This window comes from Pteropus medius, unplaced genomic scaffold, assembly GCF_902729225.1.
Source record: "Pteropus medius unplaced genomic scaffold, Ma_sr-lr_union100, whole genome shotgun sequence".
Classification (NCBI taxonomy): Eukaryota; Metazoa; Chordata; class Mammalia; order Chiroptera; family Pteropodidae; genus Pteropus; species Pteropus medius.
In genome coordinates, this window is record NW_024352453.1 from 115209 (window position 1) to 121950 (window position 6742).

At 36.3% G+C, this 6742-nt stretch overlaps 1 pseudogene; it reads right to left on the bottom strand.

Moving 5' to 3' along the window:
• Positions 1–4239: 4239 nt before the first annotated feature.
• Positions 4240–5191, bottom strand: LOC120589478 (olfactory receptor 6N2-like; annotated as a pseudogene).
• Positions 5192–6742: the final 1551 nt, after the last annotated feature.

A 6742-nucleotide genomic window follows, 5' to 3' on the forward strand; every position in this document is an offset into this window, starting at 1 on the left:
CTTTTATGTTTGTTGAGGCTCTCTTTGTGTCCCAGTATGTGGTCAATTCTTGAGAATGTGCCATGAGCACTAAAGAATGTATAAGCAGCTGTTTTGGAATGGAAGGTTCTGTAATGTCAATTATGTCTAGTTGGTCTAATGTGTCATTTAAAGATGCTATTTCTTTAATGATTTTCTGTTTGGATGATCTGTCCATATCCAACTGTGGGGCATTTAGGTCCCCTACTACAATAGTGTTTTGGTCTGTTTCTCCCTTTAGTTCTGTTAGTAATTGCTTTACATATTTTACGGCTCCCTGATTGGAAGCATAGATATTAATAAGTATTATGTCTTCTTGGTGCATGATTCTCTTTATAATTATGAAGTGTTCCTCAGTATCTTTCTTTACTATTTTTATTTTGAAATTTATTTCGTCTTATACCAGTACCACTACTCCCTCTTTTCTATGAATGCCTTTTGCTTGAAATATCATTTTTCACCCTTTCGCTTTGAGTCTATATTTGTCTTTGGAGCTGAGATGTGTCTCCTGGAGGCAGCATATGGTTGGGTTGTGTTTTTTTATCTATTCTGTGCCTTATTATTTGTGAATTCAGTCCATTTACATTTAGGATGATTATTGAAATATGAGGTCTTCTTAGAGCCATTTTATCTTTTGCTTCTGGTAGATTGGTGTTTTCATTGCTTCCTTGTCCTTGTGTTTCTGTTTTCTTTATTTTGGTTGGCTTTGTTGGTTTTTCCTCTAGTTCTTCTTGTTATATGTTATATACTTCCCTTTTGAATCTTCTGTGTGCAGTTACCATTACAAATATGCAAAGGATAGTTTTATATATATATGTATATATATATACATATATATATACATATATATATATATGTATATATATACATATACAGTCGTCCATTTTCTTCTGTGTGTGCCTTATCTCCATTCACCTTTGTAAATTTGGATATTTTATCCTCCCCTTTTCAGTCATTGTTATCTCAGTTTGTCTCTATGTATGCTGAATGTTCATTACTATCTTGCTATAGTAATTCTCTTCTTATTTAAGTGTATAATGCCCTATTATCAGTAAGGGTTGCTCTCTTCTGCTTCTGTTTACCTGATTGTCAATTTACTCCTAATTATGTTTTTGTTTTTGTTTTTTTGTCATTTTGTTTTAGGTGAGCTGACCCCTTTCAGTATTTCCTGTAGTGCAGTCCTCGTAGTAGAGAATTCTCTCAATTTTTTTTATTTCTGGAAAGGCCTTAATTTCTCCTCATAGCTAAAGGAGAGCTTAGCTGGATACGTTATTCTAGAATGGTAGTTACTTTCATTTAAGAATTTAAATATTTGATTCCATTCCTTTCTGGCTTGTAAGGTTTGTGCTGGGAAGTCTGAGGATAATCTAATGGTTTTTCCTTTATAAGTTACCGTTTTCTTCTCCCTAATTGCCCTGAGGATTCTGTCTTTGATGTTGATTTTTAATAATTTTAATGCAGTGTGTCTTGGTGAAGGTCTTTATGAAGGTTGAGATAATTGGGTGTTCTGTTGACTTCTTGAATTCCAAGATCCAGCTCATTCTTTAGATTTGGGAATTTCATCAACTATTTGTCTGAAAATGCTTTCTAATCCCTGCTCCTTTACCTTGCCTTGGGTAATGCTCATTATTTTTCATTGCCTCTCCTGATGATATCAGCTAGTTCTTAATTTCTCTTTTATTATTTCTATTCTTCAGTTTCTCTCTTCCTTCTTCTGATTTATTTCTAGATTTCTGTGTTCAGTATCACTGATCCTTTCCTCTATTTGGTCGACTCTATTTCCTAAGCTCGCTATTTCATTTTTCAGCTTTTGCAGTGTGTTCTTCATCTCTAGAAGTTCTATTTGGTTCTTTTTGAGGGTCAGTCTCCTTGCTCTGCTCATCTAGGTGTTTTTTTCAATTCCTAAAATTGTTGATATGACTCGTTTTGGAATTCACTGAGTGTTTTCAGAATTACCATCCTGATTTCTCTGTCATTTAAGTTGCATATTTTTATGTATGTAAGCTTCTTATCTGGAGATTTTGTCTCTTTCTTTCTGAGATTCCTTGTCACCTTGGTTGTTCATGGTGTTTAATAGACTATTTCTCCACCTGGGCACTAATGGAAATGTATTCTGCTGTTATTCCAGAAAGATTTATTATATAAAGGTCTCTCTTTAGCCTGTTGCAAAGAAGGCACTTTTCTTTTGGTTTCCAGTAGGCGGCATCTAAGCCTCTTAGATCCCTGCTTTATATAAAGCCTTAATATTGCCTTTTTATTTTCTTACAGATATTTACCCATGCTCGCTACCCACAATCTCAGTTCCTGTCAATGTTAGGATCAGTTTCTGTAGCGTTTACTGAGATTCCCCTGGTTCTCCGTGATGTTCCGTCTCAGAGTATATGGGGGAGGGGTCTTCTGGGTTGGGAGTTTGGGGCTGCAGCTCAGCCTTGGTTTGGAAACCACAGCCAGTAAAAATCAATAATTGTTTCTTTGCTGTCTCAGTTCTCTGCATTTTGCTCTTATGACTGGGCCCTGCTGCCTACCACGAGGAGTTCACAGAACTCCCAGGCAGGGCTGTTCAGGGAAGTCGCCGCACCTCACCCCTCTCCCTCCTCCTATAGGGTTCTCTGGTGGCTGCTGGAGGCAGCTTCTTTACTTCTCTCAGTTCACCACCTGATACCCAGGGTTCTTACCTTTGGTAGCTCTTATGAACAGATCCTACGCTCAGATGTGCTGGTGTGCAGTTTGGGTATTTATTGTTGAGTTTGAGACATTCAGCTTATTGTTGTTTCAAGGGGAGAAATCTGGGGATATCTCTCACTGTGCCATGTTTCCAAAGTCTATCAATCCCATACGTTTATTTTTTCTTTGTTCAAGGCAACATATCAGAAAAAAATATCACTAAGCCACGCCAGAGAGTTTACTGCCTATGTTTTCTTTTAGGAGTTTTATGATTTTGGGTCTTACATTTAAGTGTTTAATCCGTTTCGAGTTTATTTTTGTATATGGTGTAATAAAGTGGTTGTACTTCATTTTTTTTTTGCATGTATCTATCTCATTTTTCCATTGTATATTCTTGCCTTTATTCCATTGTATATTCTTGCTTTCTTTGTCATAGGTTAAATTCTCTGTATAAGCAAAAAAATTATTTGGGGGCTCTTTATTATATTGCGTAGATCTATATATCTGATTTTATCCCAATACCATGGTGATTATTGTAGGCTTTTAGTTTAATTTGATATCAAGTAGAGTAATACTTCCTACTTTTGTTCTTTCTTAAGATTGCTTTTTGGCTATTCAAACCTTTTGTGGTTCCATGTAGATTTTAAGATTAGTTCTAATACTGAGAAGAATACCATTGATATTTTAATAGAGATTGCATGGAATATGTATATTGCATTAAGTAGTAAAAACATTTTAATATTAATTGTTCCAACCCATGAGCAAGGTATATCTTTCCATTTATTTGTATCTTCTTCAATTTCTTTCTCCAATGTCTTATAGCTTTCGGAGTACAGGTCTTTCATCTCTTTGATTAAATGTATTTCTAGTTATTTTATGCCTTTTAATGCAAATGTAAATGAGATTATTTTCTTAATTTCCTCGTCTATTGTTCGTTATCAGTGTATAAAAATGCAACAGATTTTTGTATATTGATTCTGTATTCTGCAATTTTATTGAATTTATTTATAATAATTTCTAAATAATTTTTGGTGGAGTCTTTAGGATTTTCTGTATATATCATGTCATCTGCAAATAATGAGAGTTTTACATCTTCCTTTCCAATGTTTTTTCTTATGTGACTGCTGTGGCTAGGACTTTTGTATGTTTGTTTTTAAGAATAGATATACTACTGTCACCATATATTTGATCCCCTTCGTGGAAGGAAATTTAACTTTGGGTGGTGAACACACAATGTAACATACATATGGTGTATTATTGAATTGAATACTTGAAACCTATATAATTTTATTAGTGCAGTCACCCCAATAAGTTTAATAAAATTATAATAATAATGGAGATAGTAGTGCATTATTAAGTCCAGAAAGCACTAATAAAATAAAGAATAGAAAACATAAAGATTTACAAAACAAAAGAAAAACATAAAAAAATAAAGTCTTTGAAAGATAAGAGGAGATGAGATCCATTGCATGTGTGATTACTCAAGGTCAGGACAAAAAAGTCTATAGAACATTTATGAGATCAACAATGAAGTCAGGGAAGGATGTTGGTCGGAGGTCAATGGTGAGTTGCACTAACTCTCTTCCCTTTCTGAAAGATGGTTCTCTTAATGGACTTAGTGAGTTCCTTGTTACAGAGACTGTAGATAATTGGGTTGACTAGCGGTGTTAATACAGAGTAGACTACAGCAAGTGTTCGATCAATGATCAGTGAATAGCTCTTCTTTAGCCACAGATACATGAAGATAATGCTCCCAAAGAAGATGAGGACCACAATGAGATGCGAGCTACATGTAGAAAAGGCTTTCTTTCTTCCTGCTGTTGTTTTCATTTTCAGTATGGTCCAAATGATTCTTCCATAAGAAACCATAATAAAGAGGAAGGTAATAATGATAATAAAGGCATTGATGGTAAAGTCCACCAGGACATTAGTGGTTGTGTCTTTGCAGGCCAGGGTCAGCAGAGGTGGAAAGTCACAGAAGATGTGTTTAATTTCATTGTAGCCACAGAAAGGGAGCTGGGAGACCATTATGACTTCAGCTCTTGCAGTTATTAGACCACAAGTCCAACAACCAGCAGCCATCTTCATACAGTATGTTGGGGTCATAATTGCAAGGTAGTGGAGGGGCCAGTAGATAGCCAGATATTGGTCATAGGTCATGGCTGTAAGAAGGTAGCATTCAGAGGCTCCTAGGGAGTGGAAGAAGTAGGTCTGAAGAAGGCATCCTGCAAAAGATATAGTCTTCTTCTCACTGAGAAGATTAGTTAGCATCTTGGAGATTATAGTGTCTGTATACCAGAGCTCAAGAAGGAGAGAATACTGATAAAGTGGTACGTGGGTATGTGTAAGGCTACATTTAGTCATATGACTAAGAAGATGAGCATGTTGTCACAGATAGTGAATGGGTATGCCACCAACAACGGGACAAAAAGCCAGGCTGTGACGGTCCTCCTTCAGGGAAACCAAGGAACACAAATTCAACCAAGCTTGAATGATTGTGTTGTTTCATGAGAGGCTGAGATGGAGAAGGTAAGGAGAAAAAACTGAATTTAGGTGAATGCCGAATCTAACTCCAACCTTTATTTCTTTTTTGTTTTTAAATTTAAATTTAGCACTTTAATTACTATTGCTGCTGTTACTATTTTTTGTACTATCCTAAAAATAATAATAGCTGACTCTTATTAGCACTCACTAAGCATCAAGCATTTTTACAAGTGTTTTGCATTCAATAGTTTACTTATTTTTTACACAACAAATGAAATCTATTGCCATATCTATTTTAAAGATGATAAAGTTCAGGAATAGAGAAAATAGATTACAAAACTTTTCTATCTCAAATAAATACCATGTCACAGAAACAAAATTTGAACTTATATATGCTAACTCCATTCTGTTTATCTCTATACTATGTGGCCTTCTCCAAACATTCTATCGCCCCTCCCCAATCATAGTTTTTCTTTCAGTTAAATCTCAAAGAGTAAATTCTGTATATGAGATTAATGCAGCAGCAAGTCTTTTCTTATTTTTGAGTTCACTTATATACATGTGTCAGTAATAAGGAATATAGAATTCAACAAGGTGAAAGTTATGCTACTAGGAGGATTGCAACATCCTAGGGAAGCAGACACATCAGTCAGTCATCTCAAGGTAGTCTGTGAAGTAAAGGGCACTGCAGACTGCTAAGGTAGGGGCTCATTTCTAGGATCAGAAGGACTGAAAAAGACTTCTTGGAGAGGAAGCTTCTGACCTGAATTTTCCCAGAAGAATAGGAGTTAGTTAAATAAAAGAAAAAGAAGCATTTCAGACAAAAGCACATGTGCAGACCCCAAGCTAAAAGCAGCCTGAATTAGGGCAACATATTCTCTTCTGTATAATAAGATAACTGAGAAAACTCATCCAGTGATTTGGGACCTTGTCCCAGAAGGCACAGGGAGCCACTGAGAAAAAAATATTATATAGACAAATCGCATGACCAGATTTAAATTTTAAAAATATCTCTGATATTTAACTATTTTAACCTCAAGCTCAGAGATGAAAGTGTGAATTTGCCTTGTTAGTGTTTCTAATAGAAAAATTGTTATGGTGCGAACAATTCTAAGACCCACGGAACCAATTGAGATTAATTATGAGCCTTTATTAGCCGGCAGCGACTGACTCTCTACCATGCAGGGTTAGCGGAGATCCGCCCCGAGCTTCCAGAGGAGGCGGCTTATAAAGCCTCCAACTAACTACATCCTTGAATAAACAGATTACAAGAAGCAGAAGTTAGCCATTAACGTTTTGTACAAAGATAAATGTATCTGGGGAACTTCTCAGATCAAACAGGGCCTAGCAGACAGTTTTATCATCTGCACCTTGGAATGTTGTGCTTCTCCTGGGGTGGGCGCCTGGAGATATCACCTCCCTGTAACTGAGTTACTGCTCTCCCTGGGGGCTGGTGCCTGGAGATATTGTAAAAGTGGAAATTCTCCAGTTTCAGGGAGGCGGTATCTCCAGGTGCAAGCAGTAACTCAGTCACAGGGAGGTGATATCTCCAGGCACCAGCCCCAGGAGAAGTGCA